The sequence below is a fragment of the Rhodnius prolixus genome, unplaced genomic scaffold, assembly GCF_049639745.1.
Source record: "Rhodnius prolixus isolate KJV_2025 unplaced genomic scaffold, Rpr scaffold_3, whole genome shotgun sequence".
In the NCBI taxonomy this organism is placed as follows: Eukaryota; Metazoa; Arthropoda; class Insecta; order Hemiptera; family Reduviidae; genus Rhodnius; species Rhodnius prolixus.
This window is the reverse complement of record NW_027411603.1, coordinates 38,016,618-38,043,095: the sequence shown is the minus strand read 5'-3', so window position 1 is coordinate 38,043,095 and position 26,478 is coordinate 38,016,618. Positions and strand designations below refer to the sequence as shown.

The window sequence follows — 26,478 nt, the reverse complement described above, 5'->3', positions numbered from 1 at the left end:
ATTTTTACAAAATGTTAAAAAACAACAACAGGCTTAGTTTATTTATGTTCTTCTTTTTTAACTTGTATGTCGGTCGGGCCATTTTAGGTACACAGAGGACAATAATAGATATAATCAAATTTAGGCCAATTTCTGTGTGAATAAAGGATACTAATTTTATTTCAGTGGATTCTCAACTTTGTTATCAATTACATTTCATTAATTTGCAAATACATCAATGGTGTACCATTCTTCCAAAGAAAAACTATTCATAAATTTGTCATTATGGTTACTGTAGCAAGAGTTAAGGAACTAATTCAACTTCTTGATCATTGGCTTCTTTGATCATTTAATAAAAATGTTCTACCAAAAATCTTCAGCATCAATTGGGGATAAATAACAAATTAAGGAGTTTAACCATTTTAAATCCTTCACATTTGAAATTCTAGCAATGCTCTTAATATTACTAGATATTTCGCCCCATATTTGAGCACGACAGCATATGATGGATCTACTAACACTATTTGAAAACTTGTAATTTCAAATTAATAGGTTCGCCTTTGGTCAGTTTTATTAGTCGGTTTCTTGGTAATTTTGCTTAATTTAGAAAACAAAAAAATCAGTTAACAATTAAATCCCCATAGTAAAAAGAAAAGATAAAGTTAATTGGAAAAGTTTTAGGTTGAATCTAATTAAACACTTGTTACGCAAGAAATAGTTTAAATAATACTTTTTTAAACGCTTTGGAGAAATGTTGAATTAAATGAGACAACTCAGTGTAAATAGAGGATAGCAGTTATTTCTAAGTCTTGACGAAACATGAAAACGCCATTTCAATTTGGAATTTAATTAACAAAATGCAAATAAGCTTATATTTGGAAATTAAAACTATTTTATATGAATAACTAAATATGGAACTTTATTTATAACAGATGGTCTTTCAATGACTGAAGATTTAGGAAACCTAACAAGTAATATAATTTGTGTTCTGCTTTAAATGGTATTAATGAAAATTCTTCTTGGTGAGATTTTACAATGTAATTCTGTAACAAATAAATCGTTTTAAATTCAAAGTGTATTTTTGTTGCTATTAATTTTCGAGACACTACAAACGAGGTGTGCCCCTTTTATTCCAGATAGTTTCCAAAGATGATTTTAGGAGTGTCCTTAATCCTTGAACACTTTCCTCTATCTTATGTCTCTAAATAATTCTCCGCTTTCCTGCTGGGAGAACTCATAATGAGGTCCTCTGAATTAAAAAAAAAAAAGTTATAAGTAAGACATGAGTGAATAGCTGTAAGTCTTAAACCAGGTTAAGAAGCCACATTCAAGGGTTCTAGTCTTGGCAAAGAGGATGAAAGATCATCATTGCAGAGTTTGTCATATAATAAAAGGAAAAAGGATTTTAAAGTGTTTATGTGAAGCTCTGGTTAGCGATGGTTCCAATATCTGGAAGAAGAACAACCAAAGTCTACACGTTTTAACCCCCAGGATCTGGCTGAATAAAAAGAATGATGATAGACGAAATAAGTGAACTTCGCGACAAATCTGGTGTGGAAATGGTCCAATTTTATTCAACCCCTGACGTCACAAGTAAGAGAAAATCAAAATGGAATGAACGTTATAACATGTTAACACTGAAAACTAGAAAAATATAAAGTAAAACAAAAAAAGAATAAGGAGAAAAGTTACCTGAAAAACTAAGAAACTAAATTTAGATTTTCCTTCGTGTTTGTGGTTTGTCCCTGTTTCCCATATCCCCCATCTTGCTCAAGGCGAAACTTTAAGGTACCTGTTGTTCTCCCACTGTAGTGACTTTTCCCAAGATTGTTGATGACAAAGGACCAAAGAATTTTTTTTTTTCTTGTTACTTCTTTTTTCTCCTTCTATTTGCCACGCCCAATCAAGCTGTGCTTTTCAGTTTCTAGCACACACATTAGTGTTCCAGTCACGGAACTTGCGCCATCTTGCTTAACTCACGACATTACATTGATCACTAAACTAATTGTTAAATAATAAAAGAAAAACCTGCAATGTCGATCCCTTCTCATGTTGATCCCACGACTAACATTTCTAATTTTATCTAGAATTTATCATACATACTCAAAGAAAGTGATGAAAGAAATCTAAGAATTCATCACTTTATCAACTTCTGTCAATGGTAGGAAAGCAGAATGACAACTCAAAAGCAAAATAAGTTATGTTGATTTCGTTGGATTAGAGAATGAAAGTCCAAAACCGGTCCAGGATGCGTGCAACGACGGTTAAAATCCAAAGTATTATCTAGCACTGTGGACCTAACCACATATTCAATAGAAAATGAAGTTCTCCTTTCTTTTTAAAAATAGATGATTAGTTTTCTTGGCGACGAAATTGAATTCTCAAAGTATGAAAATCTTGAAAATACCTCTTAGAACGATTTTCACAATGAAATTTTCGTAAATGAATTAGTGGTAAAAACCCGAAATTTGTTCAGTAACATGGATTTCTGTTTAACAGGCTTTGTTTAAGTTTAGAATTGTATTTTCATTCTGAAGGACCCTTAAAAGACAACTTAGAGTACAACCTTATAAAACTTTATTTTGGGAAAAAATTTCAAGTTATAGAGGTATGTAAGATAGTTCAATGTGAATATAAAGTTTTCCCCTAATCCACACATTATTCGTACGCCTTCAACGGACGAAAATTCTGATTTAATATTCCAGTAACTACCTCCAAAAAAATGATAAGGATTTAGATTTGAATTCATCCCAATTATATCAAGGTGTACTACACTGAAACGTCTCAATTTCTAAAAAAAATAATTTTTATATTTAATTGATTAGGTTTTAGAAGGCATTCCCATATTTTTGGGAAGGGTTTTCTATTTCAAGCAGCAACTACCTAAATTTACCTGTCAGAATTTTTAACCTCCTCAAAATATGATATAACCAATAAAAATTTACTACCAAGAACAATCTAATAACTTAAATAACAAAATTGAAGCATAACAACCGAGATAACTGTAAAAGTTGAAGCTGAACTGATCACGTTAAAAGCAGGTTATGGAGAAACGTTAGACCATATTAAATTCAATATTTAAATAATAGCCACGGATTGCGAAGGGCAGTGCCCAAGGTCTGACCGTACGCAGAGCTTGTGCTGTATACTTGTATAATACACAAGATTGCGTGCTGTAAATATATGTATGCCTCAAAATGAATGAATCATGCTGCTTTTTCTCTCTCTCCCTTCTCCCCTAACTCAAATTTGTCTATTAAATTTATTCATTATTTTTATCTTTATTTTACAATCTCTGAAACGTTAGTTTTTTATTAGTTGCAAAGGTAAATTATAAGTTATATTATCACATTAATTGACTGAAATAATTTGTTGACATTGAGAACTATTTAAACAGTGAGAAGGAATAAGGAGATCTGGAATCTGAGTTAGATAACTTTGTTGGTCAAAGGGAGAATATGACACCTTTAAATTATTTATATATTTCATTTATTTTTGAAGAAATTAGTAAGAATTAATTTTGATAAATCATTTCATTATTTGAAATCAACCTCCATATTTAGCATTATGTACTAATTTAAACAAAGTCTGTGCTTTAAAAAATTAATAAAGTTCCTTCAAAACATCACTATGTTTTATGTAACATCACTTTGTTACACTTAACAATAAAATGATATACTTAATATTCCTTTATTACTCCAGTAGTTACTATTCAAAGTATCTAAGAAACTTTATTTATTTTTTTAAAGCACATTTTAATGTTGACGGTTAAAATATGGAATATTATTTTCCTAAAATTTCTGCAGAGAAAGAGGTAAAATGTTAATGCCTGGAATCAATTCTCTACATACTGAGGAAAATGTCACCTAGCATGTATCCAAGGGCTAAGGAAGGAATGCCTTTTAGCAAGAGATCTTAAGGCTTAATACTTCTCTTGCTTCAAGAGAGTTTACTTACAAAGGTTGGCTCATGTTACAACTAATTTCATGTTTGCAAGCTTGATGTAATTTCTCTCTAAACCTATTTACTAACCTACTGCTAATCACCTTATACACGGATCTAGTTACTAAAAGGAAATAAAATGCTGCAATTTTACCTCTGAAAATTAGTAAACAAGAAAACTTAAAATTAAAGAAAATTAGGATCATTTACTCTGGATCAAGTGGAAGTTTGGCGAAGTCTGCCAATTTAATGCAAATAATTTTGTTAAAATTATTATTCATAATGCTAATTTCAGAGCTAATCTTGGCTGAACAAATAAAGCAAACAATTCGGTTTGCTAGTATCGAGTATGACTTGCACAATATTTTTCGAGCATTTAATTTCTCTTTGTTTATATATATATATAAAATGCTTCTTTAAAAAATGTTTAATATTTTCAAATTCATTGTTTTGATTACATTCAGACATATTTTCATATCTAATTTTTGTTCACTAAGAATTTTTCTTTTTATATTTATTAGGTTTTGTGACCTTTTTCTTCTATTTAGTGGAAACCCCTTTGGAACTGTACACAAAGGTCTGAGCCTGTGCCTTTTTCGTCTAGGATGAGCCCAAGCGCGGTGCCCTTAGATTTACAAATCACAGGAGCCTCTATTACTTAATGTCTGGCGAAAATAGAAGCACTGGGACTACAACCGCATACTACCATAGTAGTTGCCTTTGTACTTCAATAACAGATAATCTAAACCAAGATATTTGTAGTAAAATTAAGCCAAGTTGTGTAATGATTTCACACGTCTGTAAGCTAAGATCAACGCTCAAAAAGGCTTAGGAATCCATAAAATAAAGAAATGTTAGAACTATGGTAATGTTGCCAGTCAGATGAATCAGTATACGAGTATATGTACACATACACAGGTGGTATATGGGATCTAGGAGAAAGAGAGACTTCAAAATAATATTCAGTAAAGGTCAGCAAAATGAACTTTACGGCCAGATGTAGTGTAATATTACGCCAACAGATGGCATCTTCATCTCAATTTAAGGTCAATTGAGCAAACATGTTAAGCAAGGCACTTTTATTGATGGATTATGAAGAGGGAAGAGCTTGGTTTTTAATGTTGTTTAAAATAAAATTGTGATTACTGCTTTCACCGTTACTTATGATTACTTTAAACCGTTACTAATCTCCTGTTAATTTGGTTTTCTAATGGCAAATGTATATTTAAAGAAAAAAAAATCTCCGTTTTTTAATTTGGAGTAATGTCATCTCCAATTAGAATTTCATAGAGTAACTTTTACTAAGAATTCAGTATGTTTAAACTCATCCATTTTATACAAATTCTACATTTTGAAACATATTTAATTCTTAGAGAAAATACTATAACAATCTTAAAACTTTGGCAACTCAACTTACTCTTGAATTCAAATATTTTAAAAACTGGATTACCTTGAAATATGATTGCTCTTGCTATTTTGTTTTACAAATAACCCCTTTAAGTCATCAGTTTTCAGCTAAGTATCTGATCAATGTAATAATCTCTAGGTAAGATTATAGTCCATTCAAAATGAATGAACAGAGAATTGAATATTCAATAGAAAGCAAAATAATTAAATATTTCATAACTTAGCACAAGATAAATACTAACTTAGTTTAATCATGACCAATTTAAGGCCACAAACAGATTAATTTGACTATTATTTTTGTTATTTTTATTACTTTCATTTATTAAAGGCGCATCAATAACATCTGAGGTCATTTGGGTTCGAGGCCTTTTTTTCAGTAAAACTGCCAGCCTAAGGACGGTGTTCTTTCCGTCTGTGAACTTTAGATACCTCCTTCAAAGTGAAATTATACATTTATAAAATTTTTCTTTTGTGTCCAAGTGAAATTCAAAATCTACACGTTTGCAATACCTCCTCTTATGGGGAGTAAGGGGAATTCAAGAGATTCAATTTGGTTAAATATAACTTTACACAATGAATTCAAGTATAAAACACTTAAATGGTAATACAAATGAAGAAGAGAAATACAAGAGGCACATTTCACAAAAGTTAACTGTAGCTGTCAAGCAAAATGTTGAAAGATTAAAATCTCTTTTTTGTAAACATGGAAAAAGTAAAATTAAAATGAAAAGAAAGTAGAAGTAAGAGTACAAATATTTATGAAAACGGAGAAAGGTATTGTCTACTTTTGATTGTACTACATAATCGTCAGGACGGACAGAAGCTGCTGAATAGGACTCTACCATTTTTGTAATCTTTCCAAAGAGAGTCTTTTATTTCAAAATGTATTGTACTTGATAATTAAAATATTTAAATTTACAAATAATTACAGAGCCTGATGCCTAGCTCTCACAATAAGGAAAGAAACACCAAAAAAGAATAGTGACAATTTATTTTGAAAATATCTCCACATTTTTTATAGACAAAAAAAAAATCGCTATTCTTGCCATTAAGAGAGCAAAGAAAACTCCTAATGGATACCAAATCTTGAGAAATTTCAAGAGTTACTGCCACTCTCGAAGTAGCCTAAGGAGCTATTAGATGATCGGTGGCAGGCAACTAGAATGGGTGTTGACACAAGTAGTTGGACCCACTTCCAGCTGTTCGCTGTACGCTCCAGTCTAGAGGTGATGGATCTACACAATATTTTGAAATGACACTTAAGAGAGACAGAGAAAAAGAAAAGCTTAGCATCGTGAGTTTCACAAAAATCCTTGAGTCACTTCTTGGAAGAAAATCTTCCAGCTGTTTTCACTAAATAGGAAATTCAATGAGAATTTCTCTAGAAATCTTATTATAATATCTTTTTCTAATCTTAATCTTTTTACAATAAATGGTAACAAGGTAATCTAAAAATAAATAATAAATAATTAATAATAATAATAAATAATAATTCAAAATAAATAATAATAAAGTCACACAAAAAATAAATAAATAATAATTAAGAAATAACAATAACAACAAAGAAAAGCATCAACTAACTTGCAACACACGTTTTGAACATATTGACACCACTGTAGATATTAATTGTCATTACATTACTTAAGTGTAAAAGTCTTATGGGAACAATCACCTTTCTTTCTTTTACCTCAATTTACTACAATAAATGTACAGGAAATTTATAATTTAGAAATAACCGCTAAAAACCACAAAATCAAAACAGTGGCACTTCGGCTCCGTTTTCCCCAAATTTGCAATTCTCCTACACATTTAATCTCTGTTAATATTATACTGGAAATGGGGGTCGTCCAATACACTTCCGTAACACTTTAAAAGGAGTTAATCTAATCCCTAACTCCCACTCAGCGCTGCCTTAACAAGGATTTTTTGCTTCCTTATTCTGTTAAATGTTTCAAGTAAAAGTTATTTTATTGTTTATAAAAAAAGGTTCGAGCCATTTTAAGAACTCCAAAATCCTTTGAACAAAGCGGCAATTTCTGTTGACTGATTGTGGATATTTCCTAAATGGCAGTTTGTAAAGAAAAAACAGCAATTTGTTAACACAGTGATGAAAATGATATTTTGGTAAGTTGTCCTGCCAGAATCAAATGGAGGAGGCCATAATTAAACAAAATAAGCGAAAGTAAAAAAGGGCGACCTAATTAAAGAAAATCTCAAGGAAAGGAATAAAGGGATCCTTAAGCTGCCAATTAGGTGCTGCCCCAGAGCTTGGATTTTCTTTTTTTTTTAAAAACATTTTTAACTTTGTTTCAAGTGACTTTTACCTGAGAAATTTTGTTTTACCTGATTTCTTTTTAACACTAGTTACGTGTCATAAATAAATCAAATTGAGTTTATAAATCATTTCCTTAACTGTTTATAAGATAAACCTAAATTTAATACCAACCGCAGTAATGGTATAACAAGCGAAGTGATAATGGGCTGCTCTCTGGCAGGATCTCAGGGCGGATGTGAGTCGAGAGTTAGGTACTCGTATAGTAAGTAATTACCAGCTGAGCTTTAAACAATGATTTGTATCTGGCTAAGTTTGTAACTTAACCAGATAGTATAACATTAGAAATTTATAATATGGACATACGTACACTGGTGTCGATCAATATATTTAATAATCACAAATATTTTACGGAGTTTCGATTAAGGAGAAAGTTTATTCTATTTAATTTTACAATTAAGAATTTTGGATTGCATAAAACTTAACTAAACTATGTAAAACATTGACGAATAACGCAAAATAAGAAACTCAACAAAGTATACTACAAAAGTAATCTGCAGAAGTTTAATTACTTCTGCAGCATTTAATATTTAGGCTTAATAAGAAAATATAAACCCTTACATTCTTTTGCCACTTTAAACTTAATAGGAAATAGTGCTTCTTCCAGAGGCTGACAAATATTTTGATCAAAACTACATATCTCTTTATTACATTGGTTCAGTAGTTTTAAACAGGTTTGAATAAATTGGCTTGTCGCATTAGTGGTGATGGTTCCAATTAACAACTTGAGACCGACAAGCGTAGCAGTTCAAAAGGAACGTTGCAAAGTCATTCCGGTCTAGATACTGTTAAGGACCGATTATAAAATATTAACGGATCTTTCCCGGCTCTCTGTGAAACATCCTGATAGTGTTTCCTAAAGCTAAATAAAGGAAAAATCTCTATATGATGGGGTTGCCAGAAAAACTTTTTTCAAAATAAAGTAAGAAAAAGTCCATACACCTTAAGATGGAGGCAATAGGTTGAGACGTTATTTTTTAGAGTTCGGTTTATCGTCATTTTTAAGTTGTAAGTTGAGAATTTATGCTTTGAACTATATTTTTCCTTCTTGATTCAGCAGTTTAGAGAAGTTGTGGCTTATATCTGTGTAAATATTAGGCTATGTGTGGATTCTTGAAAGGAAGAGGTACAACCACACTCCTGGACTTAGAGATCCTGACCAAATATCCAAAAACTAAAAACCCAAATGTCTAACTGCTTCGCAATAAAAGTAAAATTTAATTAAACAATTGCCAAGACGGATCATCAGGTATTCCGCGCGTAGAGAACGGATGAAACATACTAAAATTTACAAAGTGTTGTTTATTTGGCTTTAGTTTGATGTAACCTTTCATCTTTAAGTAAAAACCTTGCCAGTACTTTCTATCTAGTTGAATATTTTATTCTCTTTGCTGAATGTTTTATAGATAAATATTATTAGGGCCGGCTTTCCATCTACTCATAATCCTTTCCCTCCATTAGACAAACTTAGAGATTCTACTACAATAAACGTAAATAATTCTCTATGTTCGCTGCTGCTTCTACTTAGCCAAGGATGGACGCCCATTCAAATATCTAGATTTCAACAATTCTATATTTACAAAGAGAGTACATTTGCAAGGGAAGAAAAAGGGATAAATTCAGAGGAAGTGCATTTTCTCCTAAAGGATTTGAAAATTATTCCCTAAGAATGTAAATTTGAAAAATGTTCCCATTGCTAGGAATGTTTTGGACACCATTAATGTTTCAAACGGGGAAAAAATTAGGTATGAAAGATTCACTTTGATCTTCCACTTTAATGGTTCCCCATTTGGTGAGGTAACAATGGAATCTAACGACATAATTCTTTCCAGTAACCAATAAATTACTAACTAGAGAAAAATGTTTCAAAAAATGTGAAGTTATGTTGGCTAGATGGATGTTAAATATACAATTACACGCATTAATTAGCTTAAACAGACCGAGCGGATGTAAAAACGGCTAAGAAGTTAAAAAAAGATGGATTTAGAAATCATATGTTTCATGAGCTCGCATTAAAAACTAGGGTAACTAACCGTACAAATAAATAGTACTAAATGGCTAAACGGTAGACGAAATAGAAATGAGGTTGAAACTAGAATGAATTATGATAATAATTCTTTGCTAGAACTTGAATGAATAATGAATGTTTTGTGCAGCAGCCTAGTCTGAGTTCTTATAAAATGACCAGAGATGGCGCTATGATGGTCTTTTTAAGCTTCGCCTTTTACACGCCAATGCACTCTTTTCCAATTGTGTAAATTCTTTTCCTCTTTTACCATTGTTACATGCTAGTACAATTATCATGCTAATACAACAAATGCTGAACCTTTTTCCGTATCTTAGAGTAGTTTCTCTACACAATATTCCCTTCAAATCCCATGTTCCATGAACTCTGCACTAAAATTCGAAAGCTATAACACAGTCTAATTATCCATCTTGCGCAAGGTAAGTGTTAATAATCTGTTCAAAATTATAGCATAAAATATTGCATGAATAGATAATTACTTAGTTGGATAATTTTACTAAAACGAGTGATTGGATTAATATCTTTAAATTACAAAATAACATTAAATGATTAATTTCTTATTTAGTTGTTCATGCTCCACAAATTTTTAATTTTCAAAATATGAAGTATTTTAAGCATAAGACAATCTGTATGATTCAGTACATAGTCTTGTTTCAGTTTTCTTAATTTGCCTCAAACTTAGAACTTACTAATCATGATTAAATCCATGATCATGATATTATACAGAAGGCAGAAAATAGTAAATTGTATTAGAGTGACATTTGAAAAATAACCTAGGAACATAGAAACAAAGAAATTCTTCAATATTAATTAATTCCTGGGAATTGTTACAAATAGAAATGATAGATGTTTTAGGGAGGAAAGTAGTCAATGAGTTGAAACAAAAGAAATATATTGTTGGACTATTTACTAGAAAATTGCGTAAAACTGAAATTCGCTCCAGTAAAGTTGGTGGACAGATTTGGTAAAAACCTTTCAGCATCACCGAAATTGAATAAATGTTCTGGCTTTCTGAGACTTTAAACTTCTCGAGGTGCTCTTTTAACATAAACATACTTGCATCTTCCAATAAAATAATGAAACTATTTCTGTAATTACTTGTTTTCAAAACTAAATTATTGTACTTTAGTCCTTCAAAATAGTTTCCTTGAGTAGCCATATAGCGCTTTAGTCGTAGTTGCCACGTTTCCTAACAGTGATATTTTTCACAATCTGAAAACTTATTTAGCTTTAGGTTGGTTACACCTATTACTGTTTCAAAATTCTTACAAACTCTGACATGACTTAGATATCAGGAGACTGTCTTTTATGCTGGAATACTTTGTCAAGCGAAATAATTAAATTACATTATAATATTCTTACTAACTTTGGTAGGTTCAGATTAGTAATAATTTTACCCAAATCTTTAGTACAGCAAGGAGAAAAAAAATCACCTCCAGGTAGTCATCAAACTCCAGGTTTATACCGGCTATAACTTGCAGAACCCTGCAACTTTCAATATCCCCGGGGATCTCCATCCATTTAAAATGTACATCTTTAGGCTAGAACTTTATTTTAGATGTGTAGGTCACCCTTCGATTTGTAGGCCACTTGACTTTTTTTTTTGTTTTTTTGTTTATTAGAAGTTGCAAGCGTTACAAGCAACTAAATTAGTTGGTAATTACCAACATAAATTAGTTTTCAAGCATGAAAGAGTTCATTCTCCAGAGTTTAGAGAATTTTAGACGAGAAACTGTGCTGTTAGAATACTATAACCTTGTACTGGTTATTACATTTGAGTTGTGTTCATATATCATGCTTTATAGCTATGATATTTCACCATTACGTTCCCATGTTAGGTATTAGCTCATAAATAGGGAATGAAGCTAAAACAAAATGCTTATAATTAATTTAATCCTTTATTACAGTTATCATTCCATTGCAGGTGAGGTACGGATATATTGCGTACTTAACTATAAGCATAATAACAGAAATATTTCAAAAAAATTCTACAAACTGCATCTGTAAGAAACTTGAGATATCGGAACCCAGGTCTTGTGGGTGAATAAAACTTTTGAAGATCATTATTGTCTGATCAAACAGTACAGCGACTGATCCAAAAGATGAATCAAATTATTGTGTATTGGAGATAAATTTGGAGAGAATCTAGAGTGAAAGAGAACAAGCTTTTTCTTGTAAAAACAAAAAGAGAAGTACTTAGCTGTAATTTTGGTGTAATAAGGCAATCGGAGAAGAAGGTCATGTAAGTAATTGCCTTTTTCTTCTTCTTCTTCTTTGGAGAGCCATCAATAGCCTCTTTTATAAAGTGCCAGTGTTTGAAATGGTACGATAATGGCCATCAGGGTGCCAGAAAAAACTGGAAGTTAGCAAAGTATTTCTTTGAAGTTTTGGCATTGCACGGCTAAAGAATTGGGTGTAGATTGTGAGGGTGGATTATGATTTTGATTTTGCGGATTTTAGTATTCAACAACCGTTCACCTAGGCTCAGCAATCTTTTTATTTCAAATTAATTACAAATATAACTAGTTCAGAAATGAAACTTGAAATTATATAAATAATCGAAAAATTTAAATAGAAAGAAAGGCTGTAATTTAAATTAAGTGACCTCTTTATGAACGATTATGATAATACCCTAATCACAATAATATCTTCTACATTATAGAACTTGTTTCAATGAACATTCTGAATGAAAATTGCAGATGATATCTTAAATCTGTTGAAGCAATGTCTTCTGTTAGAGTACCATGGTGTAATTAACATTGTTAAGTCACCGTTCGGCAAAGGTGGCGAATTTGAGAAAAATGGAGATCTTCACCTATTGGATCCGTCGTTTGGGGTCAGTAGTCTATCCGGATTGAACAAACTAGGTCAAGTGAAGGTAAAGAAATTTTTTAAAAAAACATGGGATGTTAGAAAGAAAGAATTAAAAGCTTTATGAAAGAGAAACCTGAGGTGACAGAATTACGAACAGGTGAGCAATGAGGATGGAGCACAATTACCTTTCCACAAGTTATCGTAGAAGGGAAATCTTCATAATAACAGGAGTTGGCACTAACAAATGCAACAACTTACCTCAACCTCTTACAGATTGAATGAAAAGAGAAGTGATTACATCACCACATTCACACATATATTGAAAATAAGAATACTATTTCTATATTTGCAAGACTTCCCCTCCACACAAGTTGTGAATGCCTATAGAGTATTTCTAAATTTGTTTACTAATCAATAAGGTAAACTGGATGTTTTCTAATTTTTTCCAGACGTAATTGGATTCTGAATGTGGGTGTCGGTTTTTAATGTTTGACCTACGTCCATAGGTCGAAAAAGCTTGAACTATGAACACTACTCTATCAATAATAATGTTAATAAATCAAAACTATAAGATACAAATATATTTTTTAAAGATAAATGGAATTAACAGAAATTTTAAGAATGATTGCAAATGTCAGTAAAAGTTTATAAAAAAAAAAAAATGTTTAACTCTTTTGAAAAGGTGGTAAATGTGTGACTTTTATTTTCATTCTTTCAAAAGCCACCCCTTTTACTTAAAAAAAAAAAAAAACAACCTTTCTTAGAGATGTGCATTAAAAATTAATGAGACTTGACTAGATGCCTCATTGTTACAAAATTTGGGCAAGTTTTACAGATTTAGTTCTTCTGCTTTACTTTTAGGACTATCGAACTAGAAACTTTTGGTTAGACAATTAATTAAGTTGATTTACTTGTCCATTTCAGTTCTTAGGATTTGAAATTAGAATCTATGAGCACTGAACTTCAAAAAAGCTCGAGTTAATATAAGTTAAACGATGTAAAGATATTTTCTCTAATTATTAGAGTTAAATATATATTTATGTTAAATGCTTAAAAAGTAACTATTATAATAATAGTAGTATAATAATAGAATAATTATTCTTATTTTGAATGTAATATTTTTAACTTCTCTTATCTCTTCTACCTTTCTTAAGAAAATAAAGATGATGTTCAGAAATTGAAATTCCAAATTCGGTATTTGATTTTGGTGCTACTAGTAGACCTAATAAAATCTTTTGGACAAGATCAAGCGAAAAGCCATTTTCGAATTTTCAGTTTTGTTTTTCTTTGGTATTTTCAAGTATATTGCACCAACTAATTTCCTTAAACTGGTGTACCTAGATTGATAACTTCTCAAGTAGATTCAATCTTATTGGAAGAGAGTTAGGTATTTTAAATTATTTTCTAACAGACATCACAAACATGTAGATAATTACTTTTAATTGAAACATTATTCTTTAATTAAAGACCCATTTCAATACGAACCTGCATTTTTATGAGTATAAAATGTGTAACCGAAATTCGATGTCAAAAAATTGTCACCTTACCAGAAGTGTGACAATTCAGAAAGGCATTTTTGAATACTCTGTAATTTTCTAGAACTGGACATAGGCCACGTTGAGCCTGTCACTTTGGACTAAAACTTGAAACTTCTCTCAGGGAACTTTGATTTTAGTGTAGTTTTTGGAGGAACTGTAGCATCACGTTTTCCTTAACATTACCATAATGTTGAAGTCGACTATTTTTTCGGCAATTTCAGTATTCAAGAAAATGTAATAACCTAAATAGTGGTAAGAGAGTCCTCTGCTGATTTTCTATTTTATTGTTTTACTGAATACGAAAATGATGTCCGGAACTGAATACTACTCTTCTAATTTTCCAGTTATTTAAATCTCAGTTTACCCAGCTAAAACTGGAGCTCTCATTGCAGATGATGATGTAATGGTAAGTTCTGTATCAACTTACATTCACCGCTTCCCATTTAGTTGTACCCCAGTTAAAGGTAACCATAGTTCTGAGTAACTGGAGATCAGTTTCAGATTGTTTAACAAATAGAATTTCAATATCATCACTGATTAAGATTACGCAATACCTCGATCAATAGTTATTGTAAAATATACTCATTCATAAAATACTAGTGCCTGTCTCGTGCTGTGTTATAGGTATTTGCTCCATTGAAAGTGTCAGCGATAACATTTTGTTATTATTCAATATAAGAGTCTTTCATAAATCAACGCTTGAGGCGCAGATCGTTATAACGGTAACCCATTATTTTGATGTCAGAACTCAATTTATCATTTTAATTTATAAAATAAACATGGTAATCTATAAAATATTTCTCTGTTAACCGCCATGTAGAAATCTTAGTTTTTTAAAGTTTAACCTTAATATTAAATCTTTTAACGTACATTAAAAGAACTACTTAATAAATGAATGCAAATAACTTAGTTTTGAACTATTCGCCGACCTTATGAAATGGATAATATCTTCTTCATGAACTGCAATTACAATTAGTAAACAATGTGAGATTTATAATAATCATTCGTTTTTTTGACAAGCTCTTTTCTCCAGATTGATTCATTCTTCAAGAAGGCTTCCTTTTAAGACCTCTTCTATAATCCTCTGGCTTTTGTGGGTCCTTTTTCTTCACAATACGCTTCCAGATAGCAACGTAAAATGTTCCAAGCTTCTGTGCCAGTCTTCTGTTAGCCTCGTATATTCAAACTATACACCTCATTTCCAAATTTTTATTGAAAATCCTTGGATTGAAGGTGATTCAATGAGAAAGAGTTTTTAAACCTTTGTCTGACGGATTTGGGAAGGTATTGCTGTACGACTGGGGGGGGGGGTAATCAGTGTGAAGATTGAGCGTGAGAATTAGATGAAGGGTAAGGTTTTCTATCGGTTAGTAGGATAAGGGCCTTCTTGTAGCCTAGGTTCTACACTTTAAGGCACCTATCTCGTGTAATACTTTTACCCATAGATTCCCAAGAGATAGGGTTACTTACACGTCAAATTTTCTAAATTTAAATGAGTGTTGAACTAAAATACTTCCAAAACTAAATTAATCGCAGGAAGCGGAAATATTTTTTTGAAAACAATTCGGAAGGAACTGTTTTTTTGGGTCAAAATTTCTTTTTCTATGTTCGGTGTTTTCTGGTAAGGACTCTCTGATTCTTAACTTCACTAGGTACCTCATCAATTTCCTTTGTTCAGAGTCCTTCGCCACGCAAGAATGTATGTGGTAGGTCTAGTCTCTCTCTCTTCTAGACTTTTCTCTTGTCAGCTGAGAAGAATATAATGATGGCTAACTCATGCATTTGTTTTGTCTTTTTTTTTATAACTCATCTCGTTTCCTTTTATGTCAAACAGATGAATTCTCTCTACTTTAATACCATTTAACATTTCATTTGGCTCTAATTATACATGATCATTTTCAAAAACTCCTTTGCATATTCCTGGAACTTCTCATTTTCGAGAAGGTTTCTTTGAAATTTATTGGAGTTAGTTGTCCATTGAATTAGTAGGCCATATACCCAACAATTTTATTCAAAATAGAATTGTAATTGTTCTAGATAACAATCTAGGTAGTCTTAAAACAATAATTCTGAAAAACTCTAGGGTCTTATTTATTTTTTTAAATTACAGATATAGCAAGTAACCTTAAAATTATATAAATAATCGAAAGATAATAAATCAGTAAGAGAATTTAAGAGAATAAAGTGGCCCTTTCATGCACGATTAGTAAGAATGTGGAGACATGTTTTTAAAACAGTAGATAGTTCCTAAAGTCCAGACTAAATTAAACTACTCTATAATCTGCTTAATCTGTTCACTAAGCCAATAATACTTCTTTTTTGGCCGAGAGAACCAGTAATATTGTTTTTTAGGAAGCCCTGTGCTATAATAAGTACGTAACATTGTAATGTCAAGTTTACAGTAATATTGTTTTATAAGACAAATTGTAATTCCTTACTCTACAATTCCTCGAATAATGCAAATTATTATCTACTTAAAAAGAAGCGGCTATATTAAAGGTGAGAACTCTACAAAATCTGTGTAGAGCTCAGGGCTCTACCGTATTAGAAACATTTATTTCCCAACGCTATTTATTTTATCTTATTGTTCTTCCAAATTCACTTTCGATCAAAAATGCAAACTTTGAAGGAAGTAATAGGATTACGTTTTTTGTTAATAGACTGCTGTGGCTATTTGTGCCCAAGAAATATTATTACGATTATTTTTATAAAACTTCCATTCTTAAAAAAATAAAAAATTACTCAATTTTGGATAATATGAACTTCAGCGCCCCAGTCGGTCTATTCAGAAGCATCTATAGGGTTTGTCCATTTAGACGGGAGTCTATCAAAGCTATTTTGTTCTACAGAGGAACTGAACTATCAGCCACACGGAAACCCTCCACTTACAGAATACATGCAAGATTGTTTCCAAGTCCTTGCGATTGAATTGCTCCAACCAAACACCAAACAAACCACGAACTTAATTTTTTTATTTTAGTGTATTTGGTTTACACCTATTGTTTTTCACCTTCCCTCCTAACCAAATTGACTTTTGTTTATTTACCTATTTTGCTGGCCACATTAAACCTTTCTTCATTAATTTTTTATCTTTTATAAGTTTAACGTCGCTAAATTATTTTACTATTATAAAAGTTATTCAGTAAAATCATACCAAGTATCGCCTAATTAACACTTTCATGTTAGTAGACATCAAATTATCCCTTATGAAGCTTTAGATTGTATTGTTAGTTCCTGAAGCACTTTTTTCCTAGCAATTAAAACTTTTACAGTCCAATCAACACTTATCTATTAATATTTAACTACATCATCTAAATTAATACTGTTTCAATGAAAAATAAAGGTTTTTTTTCAGCAAATTTCATGTTCAAAGATATAATTTTTTCTAATTCATGATGTATTTTGTTTTACTAATTACAAGATATTGTGTACTTTGACTTGTTTGTGCAACACACGAGTAGACAGACAGGCCTGTAATTTTTATCATCAAAAAGTAGTCCTAATGTTAAAAACCATCTCACAGGTAGTAGAATTTATTTTTATCCCTGGAGATCGTCGTAAAGAGGCTATAAAATTTTGGTTACTGATACAAGTACTCTTCCACTTTTATTAGCAAATAATCAACACGTTCTTACTGTCTGGGAATTGGTTTTTCTTTTCTTTTTTTAAAATAAATGTATTCAAAATTAATTGCAACACCACTATTATTCACCAATTGTACTGCTTTCCAACATCGTAAATAAGTGCAATAAGACTATTTTTGGCTTCCTTCCCAAAAAAAAGGTAGACTTTCTCGTAATGTTAGTCTTAAGTTTCTCTGCTTTAATACCTACGTAATGAAAGAGGGAATTATATACACCTGTGATGCCAAAACCCCCTAGTTTGCAGGAAAGTTATAATTACAAAAATGAAAATTATAGTTAAGTAAATGAGGTGTGAACGTTCACAACAGAATTTGGAAATATTACGCCAATTAGTTTGCCAATTTCATTCATTTTCAGCGCAATAACTCTGCAATACAAAATTTTGTTTATTTGAAAACAAAGATTAGAGATGGTTGATTAAGAATTTAAATGTTAAATGTAAATGAGTGGAGATTTTGGATAAATTGCCATGGTGACAAATCAGTAATGAACCCTGAATGAACCTTTGACCTTTGTTTAAAATTCCATTCAGATTGACCAGCATAAAATTATTAATTTATAATTTTAGCACTGTCAATGGATGTACGTACAAGTGGAAATGACATGGCACTACAGTTTGGAGACGTCTCAGCAGGGTGGAAGTGGCCTAGAGTTTGATGGCTAAAAAATGGCGCAATGGGCTAAAAAGGATCTTGCCAAAGATATTGGGTCGCTTGAAAGTAGGCTAAGGGGAGGCTAATAGTGAGAATAGTGCGGACACAATCGATATGAGCTGTAAATAGGTCAGATTGTATTGTAGAGGTCGGGTGGCCGTCCCCGACATACCGGGATAGGACAAGGGAAAAAATGTTATATTGGCTAGCAGAGGCAGCTTCAAAGCTAGATCCAATGTTTCAAATGCCATCTTTCAGTTTCAGCAATCTATATTCACAAATTTCAATAATAGCATTTTACTTCGATAGCAGTGAGTAATGTCTTTTCTTTTCAAAATAACCTGTCAACTTTTTTTCCCCTGTTTGTGACGTTTTCACTATTAAGTTCCATTTTACATTTCAAATCTCTTATTCTTTTCTTCATTTATGCAAATTAAATTCAGGCGGACTTACTGACCTATCAGGTGCTGGAGACGGAAATTTAAAATACTTTACATTTCTTTCTACGCCTTTAGAAATAATCTTCTTGATTGGAATCTAAGCACTTATAATTTTGAAAGAGCAAGTACGGAGTGATTCTCATTAAATTTCATTAAGGTATTTCTATCCTTTTAAAGGATATTCTAACCGTAGACGAAATATTGGATCTGTAACAGTCAGAACTTAAGTTCATCTGATTGTTAAGTTAGCGTATGTGTGAGAAGGAAGGTTTGTACTTTGTCATTGTTTATAAAATGAGTTGAATTATGTGAAAAAGGAGATGATCTGCGTTTGTAAACTCTGATTCAATAAGTTGTCCCAAAAAAAAAAGAAGTAATTAGCTTCATTTTTTTATAGCAAGAAAGCGAATCAGGCCAAGAATAGAAATGTTTGTTAATATTTAGGAAAATAATTATTTATTGAAGATAATTTGATGGGAAACTAAGTAAATCTTAAACAGGTACCTAAACAGAAGTAACTATAGGCCTTCACTTCAGGAATCTTGGCGACCCTGCGGTTATTTCCGCCTAATCACACACTAATTCCACCTCACTCACACAAACTATTGTTTATCTTCTCAAAAACTTACTTCCGCTTACGTATTCTCTTTCAAGAACAAACAAATCGCATTAAGATTAAGTAAGTTAGGACATCTAGCCAAAGTTACACAAATATAACCTAACTAGTTAGAAGTGCTTGCACTCGTGAGTTCACAAAAACACAGAATTACCATCACTGTGAGGAAGTTAACCAAAGGCTATTTGGAATCGGGCTAATTTAAGAACTCTGAATTGTTAGATAAGAATAGCAAGCTAATTTGGTATGCAAGTAGAGAAAATACTGAGAGCCTTGCAACGTCACCAAAAAGAATAACAATTATCCTTGTCTTTCTGCATTCACGACGCGGGGAACATCACCCCATTTTGAGCTAAATACAACTTAGGGGCAGGCATTGCGACGTACTAATAGCAACTTTGTAGGAGACCAGAACGAAGTACCGCCAACTGAGGCACAGAAGCTGATAAAACACCTCTGAGAACGGCAGATACTATTCATAATTTGGTCTAAGAAAGGACCAACACTAACAGGAGGATTAGATTTTATTCTCGAAAATGATTCAGCAGTTTTGAATGCTGGAGCCTCACTCATCTTTCTGACCAGGACGAAAGGAGTTTTCAGTTAGTAAGCTCATCCAATTGCTTTAGAGAGGAACATTTCACAAGGAGATTATTTTTACATAATTCAGATAAAAATATTGGCTGCTCTGTACAAAGTATGAACCTAACATTAATATTAGGTAATTCAATAATTTTAACGGTTCTTATTGAACACTAAGTTGATTTCCTTTAAAACTTAATTATAAGATAGACTTCTGTGCTGTGATATAGATTTCCGGCTTTGGCATTCTAATTTATGAAGAATTTCCTGTATAATAATAATAAACTAGGTAGGTATGATTTTTAACTTCCGTCTGCAGAAATTAAAGCCTGTTTTAAAAGTAGTCATATCCATATAATAAATATAAATTATTATTAATCATTCAAAATGTAAAATAATTTAAATTTATTCAACTTTTCAGTTCAAGTAGATTCTTTAGTAAAAAATATTTTGATCAGAGAATAAAATTGGTAGATTTTTCGTATATTAAGGAAACAATCGTTCTTTAACTTGCAAACCCTTGCAAAAAAAAAGAGAGAAAATGGACATCTTTTACCTCTTGGGTGCAGGATGAGAGTCTTACTTCTAATCAATTCTCACAATGCTTTATTATTCAATGCTTTAATATTCATTTAATGGCCACAGGCAATATCTCAGGTTATTTTTTTAATTTATAATTGGTAAATTAAGTTTTCTGCAGAATATGTTCTGAAATCGCCTCAATGTGAAACATATTTATAGCAAAATTAAGGTTGTTTATATGAATTAATTAGAACATCTACCTCAATAAAACAAAGAAATGAAGGTATTATGTCTTTATCATACAAATAGTGATCATCTTATGTCAATTTGACATGAAAACTTTTTCTAGCCAAACTTTTATTTGAAATAGTTTTTTAGAAAAATATAGATTTCATAAAACTGTTGAGTTAAAAGGAATTAAAGAGAATCGTAATATTCTGATTGTTTCTAAGTCCAAAGATAGATTTTAAGGTTTACACAAACTTGGGTATAAATACAGTTTATTAAGCTAGAAAGAGGCACTTTCTCCTGTGTGCAAATTAACTTCATTGTCCGTAGTAGACTCATAGAGAGTAGCAAAGAGCGGGCCAGATTGAGTAAGGTTTTTAGCCTGGGATGACTGCTAAATTTGGAACTCTTTGGGCGAGGATTCCAGCACTCAGATCCACAGTGAAGATCTGATTTTTTTTGTAGATGGATAATCCATTATCTGAAGCTGAAGCAGATACTGACGGTGGGTCACGAGCGGACCTGGTCGAATGTCCATGACAACCTAATTTGGTCTTAAAATCTTATCCTCATATATTTTGTCCAATCGCCATGCAATCCCCTAGCTTGCCATACCTCTAATATTCGGAGGCCGGATGTAATAGTTTCAAAACTGATTTATTTATTACTTTCGTTCAGACAAAATAAAAATCGTGATATATCTTTAATTTTAATTGTTAAATTACAAAGAAATATCTCTTTCAAATTGCTGCAATTGAATTAGCTGTTTTATTAATTCTTGAGGTGTATCCCTTATCAAAATATTGGCTGTAACAGAAATAGTAAAAACAAATAAAGAAAACAAATGCTAAGCACCAATTGTAATACATTTTCCAGGAGCCAATGTAATTAAAAGAAAATGTCATTTCCATTGAAACTTGAGCCGAACAGATCACAGATGATAAATGAAGGCTGGTAGTTTAGCTAATTGGATAAATACATTATGGGAACTTATATTAAATGTTACATTTTCTCTTATTTATTTATTAATTTGTGAAGCCTACACCATAATAATGGGTTTGTTTGAGTCAGTAACATTTATGGTATGCAGTAACCATAACTGAGGGTGGGAAATCGGGCAAGTGAAGAATAGAATTCATTTACATATTTATGTATAAATATATACATATTTACAATATTTAGTGTTTTATTGTAATGGTCACAGAGTAATAACTTTATCTATTCCTAATAATATGACTGTTTATTACAAACACCTTCACTTGCCAGGAAAAAATTAAACGAAAAACTAGCTCGACTTGGGTATAATTCTTGAATGTTCAGGCTTTGTTCTTTCGTAAAGTGCATAATTCTAAGTTTTTTTCTTTTTATTTTTAAGCTGCGCTTGTATGCAGAAATATAGGTGGTTATAAAAGGCTAAAGATAGCTGAAGCCTAAAGGATAGCCACGTCACTTCAGGCAAGTACTGTCAATGGCGATCAATGAATTAGTTAAAGAGAATGATAAAGTAATATAAATTTATAGAAATTTAACAAGAAAAATACAATTTTTTTTAAATCTAATAAAACAAGAACATGAGTAAAATCACCAAAACTCGTATAATTTAAACATTAAATTGAAAAATTGCAATAGAAAGTGTACAAGTAGTACACAGAGCCCAGTAACGGGCACCTGATCCAACATAAAGAGCAGAATGGCTAGTTTGGACGTACACCTTGTTTGTGCTTATTTTAATATAAACTATGGCCCACATTTCTGTGGCCCAAGAATCATCCCATGTGTCTGCGCATGAATAGTGTGACATTCTTCTTCACCTGTGGTTGTAGCCAAGTTTCTTGTGGCTAACACCCTTAAACTACTCCCTAGCTTTTTCTGTCACACTCCTTCTTACATTATACAACCACTTCGAGCGTGTTCGATGTTAGGCAGTGCAAGCAAATAGCCAACTTAGCCTATTTTTTTTTTGCGTGCATCTAACAAAAATAAATTATATTCTAAATTTGTTGCCATTTTTTAAATATTTACGTTCTTTGTTAGTAGTTGAGATAGTTTCATAACAATGAGATGACTGAATAAACTAAGTGCAGGCTCTAAATGTCGCAATATTCTTTAACAAGTGAGCAACTGCATTCATGGAACCACCGTGTAACTTACATCTGCTAATTGCCAGACGTTCGAGTTCAAATAGTAATCGCCAATTTTTCGCTGGTAGGGCTTAAGGTAGAACTACCAAAACTGCTTTCAACTTTACTCTTTATAGCGTGAAGAGGATTGGCAGCACTAATTTAAATCTAAAATTACTAAATTTACCTTTTTAAATAGTTGAATGAAAATCGAATAATAAATAAGACTTGAATACTGGAATAGTAAATTCTGCTAAAAGAACATTTTGTACTAATAAAGATTTTCTCAGAACCTAAGTAGATTTGATTAGACACAGTTAGCCAACGGAATCCAAAGGGTTTGTGATGGCATCCTCTACTTGGGAATCCAGTAGACTTCCTCCAGTGCTATCTGGATAATTAACCAGGAAAGCGCTCCAGAGTAAAGCTTGAACACAAGAGTTCTTCTTTTTTGAAGAGCGCATTCGCGCCTTCATCGTAGCACAATCTCTGCATTTCGGTTTCTTTTCTACCTCACGAAAACCTTCTTTGGAATTTCGTAAGTTGATTAGCTAACAATGAACCTGTTTGCCAGCCTATTGCCTGTGGTTAATATGAATCATTTCTAAAACTTATTGAACACTCATACTTTGATTTAAGGTTAATTAAGATTCGCTAGTTTGGTTCTAATAGTAACCTGAACCAGAATACTGTTGTCTCATTATCCCTATCTGTAGATGTCCTGTACCCAAGTAAGACCTCCTTTTGGTAACAAAATTCCTGATAAGAACAACCTTGAATTGGGCTCGAAGTACTTAATAGCCTAAAAGGTCACCTTATTTGTCCTAGAGACACTACTGACTCTAGAATCAGTCACAGCGCCTTGTCTTATAATCACAGCAATATAATCGTTCAGTTTTTTAAGATTCTAATTAAAAGTAGATTTCAATTAGATGAGCAAGATTCGCTTCGAATAATTCTTCGAGAAGAATTATTAAGCTGAATGAATTAAAATAGTATGCAATAAATTTAAGAATATAAATTAAAACATTAATTTGTAAATAAGCAAAATTAATTGGTTACCTTAGCGTAAGTTATCCGAACAATTTTATCCTTACTAATTTTTAATTATAAAGGATATTTTGCAATGCTTGTCAGTATTACCACGTAGAAAGCCATTCTAAATTTTAAATTATGCTCTAGCATTGTTCACTACTGACATATTGCTGTCCGTTTGTTCAAAAACATTTCATAGCAAGTGCCATTAAAGAATGAAAACATTATAATCAGCATAAGATCGTAGTTTTCGAGGTGAATGGGCTAAGAATTCAAGAGACCTATCCCACTCCGTTCGGTTGCTAAGCAACCTCTCTCATCCAAGAAGGTATCTCAAATACCCACCACCATTGCATCGCTTTCCATGCACGCTCATCCCATTTTTCCACTTATTTCGGGTCTTCTAGCCTCTTCTACCTTTTTCCCTCGCCTCTTGGCCATGACCGAACAATGTTATTCTTGTCTGATAATTGAAGTCGTTCGAAGAATATAGAACGGAGTTTAATGCGATATTGCTTTTTGGTGATATACTTTCGTATTCTGAGATTTTTTTTTTTTTTTTTAAAGCAACTTGTTCCTAAACTTCTTATAATGCTAAAAATTCAAGTAATGTCAAAAGTATTGTTAATAGAACTACAAAGCTATATTCGAAAGAAGTTAAGATTAAAAAATTCATTTTAACGGAAAAGAACGATTCCATTGAATTGATTTAGACCAAAAGGTTAAAATTTGCGACTTTAATAAGCTTAATGGTGAAAACAGAATGCCTAAAAAGTGGGTGAGCTAGCGAAGGTGAGTTTATTCCAATCATTGATTGGTTCAAATCCGGAGTTAGTTATTCCAGAATATGTTTGGAACAACAAGCCTAAGGAATAGAAAGAAGATGGTATGAGTAGTCGATTTAGGCAATAAAGTCAAACCAAAGATCTCTTTAATGTTGATGTTCTAGCTTGAGACTAGTTTTGACTATATAAGCGCTGGTCACGCCAAAATTGCAGCTTATCTTTCCTACACTGGGGTTTTTGATTAACCACAGTAAGAAAAAGAATATGCTGAGTTATCTAGCAAAAATTCTTCTCTTTAAGACATCAAAAAGTTAAAGAAAAACAATTAGTTTTTACTATACTTCGCGAATAAACCATCATAAAGGCTAGAAGTTTAATTTCATGACCCCTTTCAGCACCCTTTTTCAATTAATGAGAAGAAATTTGTGACTTTTAACTTCATATTTCCTTCCTCCATGTCTTAACCTTCAAGGATGTCCGATTATCTAGCGCAAAAAGCCTTCGTGATTACTCTAAAGAAGTCTAATGGATTGTACATGTAACGAGCATTTTATTTGAAAAGTAAGAAGTAAAAACAATTTGAAAAAGTAGAAATTGTCTATAAATTTCACTGCATTGCTGCAGTTTCTCTATTTGATAGTTAATATTAAGGCCAACGCTGGATTGTACATCTTAGGTCGATCTAGTTTGAAAAGTAAGAAGTAAAAACCAGTGGAAAAAGATGAAATCTTTCCCTAATTTCTATTGAAAGCTGCTGTTTCTGTATTTGATAGTTAATATTAAGGCCAACGCTGGATTGTACATCTTAGGTCGATCTAGTTTGAAAAGTAAGAAGTAAAAACCAGTGGAAAAAGTTGAAATCTTTCCATAATTTCTCTTGAAAGCAGCAGTTTCTCTATTTGATAGTTAATATTAAGGCCAAAGTTGGATTGTACATCTTAGGTCGATCTAGTTCGAAAACTAAGAAGTAAAAACCAGTGGAAAAAGTTGAAATCTTTCCCTAATTTCTATTGAAAGCTGCTGTTTCTGTATTTGATAGTTAATATTAAGACCAATGCTGGATTGTACATCTTAGGTCGATCTAGTTTGTAAAGTAAGAAGTAAAAACCAGTGGAAAAAGTTGAAATCTTTCCCTAATTTCTCTTGAAAGCAGCTGTTTCTGTATTTGATAGTTAATATTAAGACCAATGCTGGATTGTACATCTTAGGTCGATCTAGTTTGAAAACAAAGAAGTAAAAACCAGTGGAAAAAGTAGGAATCTCTCCCTAATTTCTTTCAAAGCTGCTGTTTCTGTATTTGATAGTTAATATTAAGACCAATGCTGGATTGTACATCTTAGGTCGATCTAGTTTGTAAAGTAAGAAGTAAAAACCAGTGGAAAAAGATGAAATCTTTCCCTAATTTCTATTGAAAGCTGCTGTTTCTGTATTTGATAGTTAATATTAAGGCCAACGCTGGATTGTACATCTTAGGTCGATCTAGTTTGAAAAGTAAGAAGTAAAAACCAGTGGAAAAAGTTGAAATCTTTCCCTAATTTCTCTTGAAAGCAGCTGTTTCTGTATTTGATAGTTAATATTAAGGCCAATGCTGGATTGTACATCTTAGGTCGATCTAGTTTGAAAAGTAAGAAGTAAAAACCAGTGGAAAAAGTTGAAATCTTTCCCTAATTTCTCTTGAAAGCAGCTGTTTCTGTATTTGATAGTTAATATTAAGACCAATGCTGGATTGTACATCTTAGGTCGATCTAGTTTGTAAAGTAAGAAGTAAAAACCAGTGGAAAAAGTTGAAATCTTTCCCTAATTTCTCTTGAAAGC

General features: G+C 31.9%; 1 protein-coding gene across 9 annotated transcripts in view; it reads right to left on the bottom strand.

Annotated features, from left to right (window-relative positions):
- LOC141452523 (cilia- and flagella-associated protein 298) overlaps positions 1-26,478 on the bottom strand; it is a 151,783-nt gene that overhangs the window by 4,920 nt on the left and 120,385 nt on the right. The window lies entirely within an intron of this gene.